Below are 11,782 nucleotides of genomic sequence, written 5' to 3'. Positions count from 1 at the left end.
TGCTGTCACTTAAAAGGGAAAATATTCTCTCACAAAAATATCTTAATCTGTGGGGCACTAACGTTGGGAATTATTTATTTATTTATTATTATTGTGTTCCTGGCTTGCGTCATTTCCAATCCTTCATCTTATCGTGTTCTATTCAGAGTTTTCATTGGACATTATATCTAAATCTGATGCGGTACGACTGCATGCAGCTTTCTCAAGTCAGAAAATGTGTATTACTTATCCCTGATGGGGATGGATAGGATTTAATAGAGGATTTCCAGTCGCAGAATTCATTATTACTTTTCAAGTGGCTTCCTTCCAAGTACACGTTATTATGTGCAACCTTGTGGCATCTTCATATAAACTCACAAGACATTCCATTTGTTATGACTCAATGCTAGAGCAGGATTCAAAGTCCTGCTTTTATAAAAATAAAAAAAACAGCCCTCAAAGAGAGCCATTGGTGACCTCCAACATTTTACCTGTACTCATGATTATTATTATTATTATTATTATTATTATTATTATTATTAGTTTATTCTCAAAAATACCAAAATAAAAAATGCGACCTGAATTCAGGATACTGCATAAAAAAGTAAACCTACATAAATGAAAGCTCAAGGCATTTCTTTTTTGTCACTTTCCGAGAGGTATGCATTTAACAACATGTTTGTTATTGTGGTTGGAGTTGGAATCGTATTGGATCATTGTGCGCAAGCGATATAAACAATCTGAAAAAGAGCTCTCAGTATGCTGCAGGGCACTTTTAAACCACTACAACCGCAATAATAAATATTGTTAAATGAATATCCCCTTAGGGCAGTGGGTTACTTGTTAGCACGCCTGACTCACATTTTCGATTCAGGGTTTGAATCTCAGCGTCTGGCTGTTGCATCTTCTCCCCGGGGTTGCGTGGGTTTTCTCCAGGTACTTTGGCTTCCTCCCACATTCCACAATCATGCATGTTGATTGAAAGCTAAATCACAAGTGTGAAACAAAAAGCCCACAAGCTCGATCCAGCCTGCTGTGTTTGTTCTACTCAATATTTCTTGCTGAATGGAACTGCTTTCTTCTTTTCATTTTAGAGGAACTTGTAGCAGATATTATCAGCTTTTTCCCTGGCCAAATGACTTTTTAAATGACATTGATTTACTTTCAGCATTTGGAGTTTGCATTCTCCAGATACTAACTCTTCCTCCCATCTTAGCCCGAAACGTGCATGTTAAATTGATTGAAGTCTCTAAATTAGGTGTAAATATTTTCTGTGAAAACTCACCTATTGGCAGTTTTTGTTGTCTGTTGATGGCACACTAAGCTGCCACAAGATGGCGCCAAACTCCAGCTGCAAAGTAATTGCTGTCAAGAGGAGGAATTGGGTTTCTCATGGGTTGTTGGTGGAGGTTACAGAATTTTTTAAAGTGTGTTCATGTACTTATTTTTTTCCATAGTAACGCCATTTTATTTAGAATGTAAATTTAAATGGAGTTAATCATATAGCTTGTTCGTTTTTTTGAGTGGTGGTTTTTGATTATTTCTAGCAAGACATGGACTTAATGTAGCATATAGTGTAATTCAAAACTGATACTTCAGCAGTACCTAGTTTTCAGGTAATGGGTTTAGAGCTCACCTTCAATAATTTATTTTTCTTGTCAGACGACCCCAACTTGTGTTAGAATGGAGGACAAACGCGCACTCTGCACAGCCAGTGCTTGAACGCTCCATCCAAATCCTCCATGGCAACGCCACTGCTTGTTGATGTGGTTGGGATCAGCTCCATTGGTCCACGACGGCTGACCGCGCCCTCAACCCGGCCGAGCTACCTCGCCAACTGTTAGCATCAAGTGTCAGGGGAGAGGCGGCCCCCAATGCTGAGGATGATGAGGAGGAGGATGCTGCGGTGGCGAGGAAGAATCTTTGTCTGCACGGAGCGGCACGGGGCTTCCCTTGCTCTCGCTTTCCTCCGCGCATACAGCCGATAAGAACGACCCAGCACTACTCTGAAGATTAATAACGCTTCTTTTCCTCCAGCTGCTTTTATCTCACCTTGATACGGATTTTTTTTTTTCCCTCCACCGCTGTCTTTGACCGGCCGGAATACAAAAAAAGCAACCCTTCGCTTGTGTGTGGGATCGCCGGCTGAGGCACAGGTAACGACATCGCGCACCTCCCACACTCAAGCCGCAAAATGAAGCTTCTTAATGAGCTTGAACGCAGCAAAAACGCACTCGGGTTTTTGGTTTGCATGTCTTTTCAATGTCAGCTTTGTATGGAGTTGTTATTGCTGCGGGCTATTTTAATTCGACCAATTATTTACACTTTTTTCCCCTTCTTCATACATTAATACCCATGCTTGAGAACTCGTGTTAAAAAAAAAAAAAGGCAGACGTGATCCAATTTTAAGGCAGGTGTTTTGTTTGTATTTTTTTCTTTTAAATCAATGTTGGGGAAGAGCGTGCGCCCTAAAATAAGCAGGTTGAGGTCGCGTATTAATTGCATGCCTGGAGAGTGGAGACATGCAGTGGCATGGTAGAGCTGGGTGATGGTTTGCATCAAGGCTTCAGCCACCAGCGTGAATGAGAGCCAAGGGCTCCCATTGTGTTCATGATGCACATGTTCATGGCTTGTCTTCATTTGGCCTAAAAGTGAGGTGAAGGTGCTGCATGCAGGCTGCCTCAGATGTTGCTGGTAGCCTATTTATTATTGAGGGGAGGGGTGTTCTGTGGGGAACAGAGTAGCTGCCAAGATAGAGGTTGGAGAAAGTACCACTCATGTTTTTTCTCCTCGCAAAATTGGCAAAACCTGGGCTCTGATAAGGATTTAAAAGCTCCATCCTAGCATGTACGCCTCCATAGGAAGCAGCAGCAGCAGCTGCTGCCTGCCTCCATGTGGTGTCAGTTCAGCAGGGTGAGGCCACGCGCGAGGCGTGCAGTGGAGTTTCAACATCCAATTGGTTTCTTTTTGTATATATAAAAAAATTGGAAACACAAACGTGGGCGGCTGTCAGTAAATGTGAGATTGTGTTTTTTTTTTTTATTAGGAAACTTAACAGCACATTTTTTACAAAAGAGTTGTCTAACTATTATTTGGCGGGATCTTAACTTCTGAGGTTTTTGACCGGCTATTATTTTTAAATTATGCGTGCAAGTGTACGTCCACTTGTTTATTAAACAGGACAAACAGTCAAATACAAAATGGTGAACATTTGCAAGGAGCATTGAGAAGATTGCTCACACCCATCTAAGCACGTCGCACGGCAAATCTCAGCTGGGATCAGAGATCTTTCACTCACTAGGCCACACCTCTTAAAGGTGCTGTGGCACAAATACTCCCAGAATTTCACATTCATTACACTGCTATACAGCAATAGATTTTTTTTAAAAAAAGTAACAAGCAGAAGATAAAATACTGAAGTAAAAATCATGGGAGAAAGTGCATTATTTCCTACCTCTGTGGGCATATAAACTCATTATTCTGATCTGTCAAAGAGCCTGTAACGCCTCACATAATTCTTCCATGCATCCTGCTGTTCCTTCCTGCTTCTCCCATATTTGCTATGCAAATTTGACTCCAACGACAGCACATTGCGTTTCACCAGAGTGAGGAGGATTTCTCACAGGGCAGAGCTGATTTCCTGTCCACCTGAATTGGGTAATCCAGCACCAACCCCTCCTCCTCCCCTCTCGTGTCTTCAGTGAATCTGTTTTGCATGGCAGTTCTGTTGTAGAACACATCTATTCTGCTTGGCTACACTCACTGCTCGTTCTCTTCTGGATTCAGTAACGCACTTGTTTAAAAGCAAATCTCCTTTTAAGTGCACTCTTGTAAATGAGAGCGGTCGTATGGTAAGAAAAAAGTCGAGCTTGGAGTATTTTGATATATTTAGTTTGCTGTCCAATAACAGCTGGCTTTTGTGTTTGTTGAACTTGCTTTCCCAACAGTCATGCTCCCTGCACAGTGTCTATTTCAGCTCAGAACACATTTGTTTGCTTTTTTTGTCCATATCAGCTCTAATATGACACAACACAATATTGCACCACTGACCACTCAGTAAATATTCTGCTCTAGCGGAAGAGTTTTTAACACTAGACTGCTCTGTTCTGACTCTTCAATAATAACATCTGTCAAAATTGTAACTGGATGGATGGATGGATGGATGGATGGATGGATGGATGGATGGATGGATGGATGGATGGATGGATGGATGGATGGATGGATGGATGGATGGATGGATGGATGGATGGATGGATGGATGGATGGATGGATGGATGGATGGATGGATCATAGAATTTGAACGAATAATATAATAAGATGGCTTTTAAATTAGCAGAGCAGCTGCTGAGCATGAAAAGGAAATCATATTTGAAATGAAGATACCTCACACAAAGGCAGCAGCCAATATGCAAAGAGAGATGGATGATTGGATGGCACGAAGGAGGAGACTGCGAGAATTAATCGCGGGGCAGAGTTGACATAATGTGTGTGTGTGTGGGTGTGTGTGTCTGGCATTGTTCAGTGGCTCGCGCAGGCAGTAGAAGGTTACAGATATTGTGTGGCATTGCGAATTGTGTCGCTTCCTCTCTATCATAGCCCATCAAGGTCACATCCGCAGACTGGATGCGGTGGCCCTGGCCTTTCCCTCTCCTGGCTCTGGCAGAGGAACGGGGCCCGCGGACCACTGCTGCTTCTAATCAGGGTTGACGCGTGACTCAATTGCATGCCAGCTGCACGGCCAAACAGGGATTATGTCCCTGGATGGTGAAGACACACACGCACACACAAAAAAAAGGTCACTGTCCAGATCTTTGTCTAGCTACACCTTGGGCGAGTGTAGGATTTGCGCTTTATTTGGGCTGAAATGAAATAGTCTTATCCACACAATGGAGCCGGGAGCCCTGAAGTCAGAACCGCGACACCCGCAGCGTGCACTGTAGGTTGCCTTGCAATCTGGGTCATTATGCCACTTGTTTTCCAGATTAGCTCCAAGCTTTTCAAGCAACCAATGTGGATTGAATGTTGGCTATACAGTGTGGACTCGTATATTGTTTTGCCAGATTTGTACAATGCTCAGATGATACCATCATTTAGTATCTGGGAAATTGCCTGCCATTTCCAGACAGGTGTTCTAGTAGGTGGAATGGAGCACGCCCAGCCTGTAATTTTCTGTTAGCTCACTCCTACTCGGGATTCAGCTCAACTTGGCACATCTCGGCCTGTCATACGAGGAGAAATGATGGCAGCAATGTCGTTGAAGAACAATTCCAGCATGAGTCACTGATTTTGGACTTGGCAAGCATATCCCCAATCAGATTCTGACTGCATACAATGCGGGGTATTAGGAAAAACATTTGTGCCAAGAGATTGAAATGGATATGTATTTTTTTTTGGCACGTTAATTATTTATTCAGTAGCAGGAATCTGTTTAAGTAAGAGTATGCGGGGTTATTTTAGTGGATTTGACAGCCCAGGAAGTAGATTGAAGAAGGAGGGTAACTTGAACCTTTTTCTATCATCGTCTGGTTTCAGCTCCCATGTAATTGCTGACGATTCATCGTCCTGTCGTTCAGGAAGCTGCAGCATCCGACGTGGGGTAGTTAGGGTGACTGCTGAAGTGCAAGCTGATTGGCTACAGCAGAAACACATGTAGTCTCCTACCAGGAGCAGATGTAGCTCTGGGGCCACGTTTAACACCTGGCACTAGGGTGTCCTTGCCACTTTGTTGACTGATTTATTTGCCTTTTTCTGGCACCTGCCTTTTTACTCCAGTGCCTCCATATATCCCGTTTGCGTACTTGCAAGCATCAATGTAACCGCAGGAGTGCCGGTTCTCGAACAACGTGTGGTCGATGGCATTGTGAGTGCGTTCTTACTTGCAGCGCCATTGTCTGGCAATCATTATGATGATTTAAATTAGCCATTCTTTGCCTTTGCTACTTCTCACATTCCTGATCGCAAACACATTGTGCTGACAACAAAAGAGATTTATAACATATGATTTATTTATGAGTTATTCAACATCATTTTTTAAACTAAGGAGTACATTAAATGGTTCATAATTAGTCTCCAAAGGGTACATTTGGAATATTGTGTATTTTTCATAATCATCGCCGCGACAATACAGTGTATTAGTTCACTTTATCGAGCATTGAGCCAATAATACTTACTAGTTTGGGCGAGCACTCGATTGTCAGGTCTAGATGTCCTGCTTTCACATTTGCATATAATAATGAGATGAAACAAATTCCCGGGCTTTTAAATACCCATTGCAGGAAAATTAATCTCTGCGTTTTCTCCTCATGACACAAAGCAGTTACTTCATTGCCGAGAATGTACGTATCTAGATTCCTTAATCTCCAGACACGCCAACAAGTGTTAATGTATTCGCAGAATGTCACAAGCGTGTACAATGACATTCTGTCGACTAAAAGTGTCGCCTTCCTGATAAAGCTGCCATTTTCATACTTGCTGTAACACTGTACTTTCGCTTCACATTAGAAAGTCGGCGAGACTATTAACGTACTTACAGTAAATTTCCTGGGACTTTTAAGCAGTGTGACTCTTTCTCGGGGGGAAGCGGAATTAAAAAGACTAGCGTCAAACTAACCAAAGAATGTGGTGCAGTACTACTTTTGTATTTCAGGTATTCATTGAATAAAATAACAATCTTTGCAGTGGTGTTTTCCTAATTTCAACCTGACAGTCAAGATCACAAATAAATACGTGTATAGACTTGAACACCTCATATTTTACAATTGAAGTCGCGCGAGCACGGTGGTATTATGGCGAGCCTATCCGCCTCGCAATCAGGAGATTTAAATTTGAATCTGAGGTTGCATTGCATTTTCTCTATGCAATCGGGTTTTCACCCATGTCCCAAAACATGTTTATTACGTTAATTGAAGACTCTAAATTGCACAGACATGTAAGTAGGCTCGGCGGGGCCATCTGGAATAATGGCGTCCATTTTATTACAATACATACATTACATGTATTACTTGTATTGTTTAATACCACATTAGGTGTATAGCAGAAAATTAAAGGAAACATATGTTGTAAAAGAACAAACACAAGTTAGTACCATTTTAGACTGCAACATAGTTAATGAACTGTTTTGAGTGAACAAATTCAAATAGATCTTGCTAGGTTAGTTTGTGAGCTGGTCTGTTGTTTAACTAATGTTAGATAATAATGTGCAGAATTTTTTTTGACAAATTTCCAACCTTACTTTCCCATTAACATTTCAACTTAGCACATATGCTGTTGCTTTGTTTTAGTATGCCAATTTGTTGGTATATTCCAACAAGCCTGCTCGTAGGGGGGCCGCCAATTAAGGAGACTTCCCAATACTGAGCTGGTTCCAGTTGTGTTATTGATACGGACCACTAGCTGCTGCCTCTTGAGGTCCCCTTACTAGCTACCAGCCAGAAATGGCTGCCCATGAATTTTGGACAGTACTTAGTCATATTCAGATCCTCATGTTATGGACCAGTTCTTAATCAAGATACAGAAAATAAATCGAGCTGACACATATTTTTTCTGCACACTTTCAAAGTGTGGTTTACCCCTGGGACATTTGCCCAAAATAAATTCAATTTTACATTCAGTCACTTGCAGGACAGTTGTACTTGTTTTTTTGGGCTCCAAAAGACCAATTAAAACATGTAGGGCAAACTAAACCTTCACAGATATAATTTACTCGGTATGCACCACTCTAAATTGCACTTTTTCGTTCAAGCTAAACCAAAACAATGTCCAGAATAATGCATAAAATAAATCCCCTTGAGGAACTATTTAAAACCAAGCTATATAAAACAAACTTGCCATATTAAAGGTACACACGTATGTGTGTGTGCAGTTAATGGTTAAAGTTTTAACGCACCTAGCCTCATTTAGATTGCACCACTGCGGGAGCCGTGTCACGTTGCAAACATTACAGCTCATCCATCGTTGTTACTGTATGACAGCTTGAGGAAAGGAAGTCGAAAATTGCACCACGGACCAAAATGTGCTCAGGCAGCATTATCAGTGCCCGTAGAGACATAAAACACAATATTACCTGCCTACCGTATACATTATGCAGTTACGGGCCTCCGAAGACCGGTAAGAAACAAGTCTCCAATCTACAACAAGAAATAGATGCGCTCGCAAATGTGTATGGCCGAGTTATGGTATCATTTTCTTATCTTTCTAACTACCTTTTTTCACAACGAATAATCGCCGGTCAGTGTCTCGAGCTGAAACACGAAAACAAGCAAATGCACCTTGGCAGTCCGTCATTTAGATAAAACATTTTATCTGTGTCACATGAGACAAAACACAGTGCCGAGTGACAAGTAACTTTGAAATTTAAAGAATGAAAGAAATATCTCGACTGCAGGTTGGGCTCTCACTCAAAGTACTTTTTGAATTGAACCCGCATCAAATCTGCCGTGCTCCTGAGGTCACCTGTTATCTGTGTTGCAGATATCTCCATGAATCTTTCTCTTTTATTCCAGACACCTCCTTCACTGGTGCAGGCATTCATCTCTCGCTAATATCCACACACCTCTCCCTGGGGAGGAATGAGAGCTGTGTAGTATACAACTATGTCTAGGTAGTACGTTTACACGACAACAATGTATTACGTAGAGCAAAAATCATTTCCTGCGATACAGTACATCCTGTTCTAAAAAGAATACTGTAAATGGACATATTCACTTGCGTGCCTGACCCGTAGTTGCCAAATATAATACATAAACACATGCTCGCCATATTGCTGCTTGGCTTCCCAGATTTTTTGACGCATGATGCGTCTCCACTAGTCCCAGTGACAGGCCAGAAAACGTATACTTTGCTGACAAATTGCCCAGAGTAGTACCACTGCTCCTCGGGAAGGGAAAGTTGCCCTAGCATTTTTTTTTTTTTTTTTTATATTTCATATTCAATATCTTTTGCACTCTTGTCAAGCAAAATAATAAAAAAAAAAATTAAGTTTATTTTAAAGGGCTTAAATAATACCGTATTTTCCGCACTATAAGGCACACCGGATTATAAGTCGCACCTTCAATGAATGGCCCATTTTAAAACGTTGTCCATATATAAAGCGCACCGGATTATAAGGCGCATAGAATAAATAACTCAACGTCGCTCAAATGTTAATGCAATCACAATATAGTAACACTCGAAATAGTGAAAACGATAACAATATATCAATAACTCAACGTTGCTCAAATGTTAATAGCACACAACACACAAAATAAACACGTAAAGCTTACTTTAATAAGTTAGTCCTCATTCACGAATCCATATTGGTCCATATATAAGGCGCACCGGATTATAAGGCGCACTGTCGGCTTTTGAGAAAATTGGAGGTTTTTAGGTGCGCCTCATAGTCCGGAAAACACGGTACATATAATTATGAACTAATCATTGAAACGTATATTATGACTATACAGGACTAGTGCACACGTTTCAGGCCATCACCCAAAATGGCTTAATGTTGGGCCCTGAGAACCCCCCCCCCCCTCCCCCTGTCACTTTAAGGTGGATGGCATTTTCAAGCGGATGCAATTGCTCATGGAGTGGCGCAGCAGTCTGGACTTGGAATCAAGAGATTTTAACAGCTGCCTGGGCATCCATCCGTCACACTGATCTCCACTGTGCTCGATGCGGGCTTGTCACACATAGATGGCCAAGTGACGGAGACGCAGGAGATGTGTGGTAAATAGTGCAGCAGCCATTTATTTCCAACCCTCCCTCCGTCTGCAGGCATCACTCATGGGGAACACATTCATGCTAATTCATTGTTGTATATGCATCAGGAGTCTCATCGACGCAAACTCAATCTTATCCTTGCCCACGGCTGCTTTGTCTATAAAGGCATTTGTCGAGAGCATCTTACCTGCGTCAGGGGGCTGCACGTCAGCCTCTGTGTCAGCTCTCGCTGGGTCTGCACGTGTTGCAGGTTCTGGGGAAGGAACCAAAGATGCCTTCTGAAGTGCTTGTGTGTACATGTGTGAAAGAAGGAAGGAAGGCAGAGGCAGAAAGCACGCTCGCTGGCGCCCACCCTCAATTTTGTCTGGTGGCATTCTCCTCGGGATGAGATGTGACAGCGCCGGATGATCTAATCGCGGATGTCATAGCATAGCTGCTTATTAACTGAGATTTCAAGGGCAAACATTCCCATCATTAGCAGTGTACTGCATGAAAGGGAGAAAAGCCTGAGCCAGCCATCCAATGATGGATCCCGTCCGGGTGCAGGAGGAACCGCTTGTCTCATCGGATTTTTCCAGGCCCACATTTTCGAAAGTTTCTTGACGAGAATCGTAATTCACGTAGCATGGATTGATTTAGATTGTTCTTGTGGACGATGACGTCTCAGCAGCTTTTGGTCCTCCTCCTGAATTGAGTGGGAAGGAACTGTCACATGTAGTCAAAGTCACACGAGCATGCGTTCGCGGTGGGTACGTTTTTACACCATTTGCGTGTTGCTAATTCCAAAGAAGCTCTTTGAAAGAAGTCGATGTTGATCTCTTGTAAATGTTAACTCTCCAACTGTGTTTTTGCTCATTAAAATGATAAGTATCTGCTCTTAGTTTTAATTCAGTATCATAGGAAATTTCTATTCCCCAAATACTCCCTCCAGGTTTAAAGTGAGATCTTCCAGTTTTTGCCGGTGGTGGTTGTGGTGTGGGGGGATGTTTACCCATACTGAACCTGTGTGAGCTGTTGCTCAATGGCTCTCATGAGATTGTTCTCACGAGAATCTTGCAAGCAGTAATGCATCATAATTAGTAGGAATCTTTATGTCTTTGATTGTGAATAAATTTAAACACACATGACCTAACTGGTGAGGCGGTTAGCACCTCTGCCTCCCAGTCGTGACTTTGATTACGGGCTGTAGCCTCCCCGTGTTGGGTTTGCATGTTCTTTCTCCAGCTCATCGCTTCCCTTCCTCGTTCTAAAAACATGTTTGTTAGACCCTTACCCTTCTGGAGTTAAGCAGGACAGAAAATGGATGAGCAGCTGTCCTGTTTTTTTTGTCTTTTGTTGAATTGTGTCTTCACAGCAACCTTAAGTGTACCCTTTGAAAACTATTGAGACGTTTTTTTTTAAATGTTACCTTGATGAACAAAATCCATAAATTTTTCCTTCTTTATAATTGTGAGCTCTTGTCACCCAAACAATTCAACTAGTGACACACAATAGCAACGAAATTTCAGCGCATCCATCATGCAGCCGAGCGGGGGGGGGGCGATGTCGTGGCGACTCTGAGATGCGGCACTGTGGCAGCTGCGCAGAGGGTAAACTAGTTTGACACAACCTGTCCTCTAGTGCCACCTCGGGCCAAGCTTTTATGTTTTGTTTTTTTTTTTTGTTGCCCCACTGCTCGTGAGGAGAGTAGTCCATCTATCTATTTCTTCCTCCTAGTGAGTCATACCAGAGTAGATATGCTGCATAGAATAGAAATTTGCGATTCTGAAGGATCGGCAAGCCTTTCTTTGCAACTTCCAAAAAAATGTGTCGTCTTAATGACAAAACAGTTTCTCACTCTTTTTTAGCTTCGCAGTAGGAGCCTTAAGTGTGGCTCCTCACCACCACCCTGCTTTCCATTATTAGCATCGTAGCATGCTCAAACTGAGTAGGGCGCTCTTTTCATTACGTACTCAAGACAAATACACCTGACATAGAGGAGGAATGAAGAGCTGATGATGGATCTGTCTGGGCTGAGATCCACTTAACCGAGGCCTTGTAGCTCAAACACATAGTGACAATCTTTGCTGATAAAAGCTGCGATGCTGAAGCATTGATAACACGT

The 11,782-nt window shown here is 42.3% G+C and overlaps 1 protein-coding gene across 15 annotated transcripts in view; it reads left to right on the top strand.

The window, feature by feature from the left end:
* Positions 1–1,741: 1,741 nt before the first annotated feature.
* nrxn2a (neurexin 2a) overlaps positions 1,742–11,782 on the top strand; it is a 92,322-nt gene continuing 82,281 nt past the window's right edge. For 10 of the 15 annotated variants that reach the window (XM_049743400.1, XM_049743397.1, XM_049743399.2 and 7 more), the window contains exon 1: positions 1,748–2,135. The gene's annotated coding sequence lies outside the window, so the exon portion shown is untranslated. Of the gene's footprint in view, positions 2,136–11,782 lie in introns of all 15 variants that reach the window. The other 5 variants (XM_049743408.1, XM_049743407.1, XM_049743409.1 and 2 more) reach the window with 2 other exon arrangements.

Source organism: Syngnathus scovelli, chromosome 15 (genome assembly GCF_024217435.2).
Source record: "Syngnathus scovelli strain Florida chromosome 15, RoL_Ssco_1.2, whole genome shotgun sequence".
In the NCBI taxonomy this organism is placed as follows: domain Eukaryota; kingdom Metazoa; phylum Chordata; class Actinopteri; order Syngnathiformes; family Syngnathidae; genus Syngnathus; species Syngnathus scovelli.
This window is presented reverse-complemented; position numbering and strand designations above follow the sequence as displayed.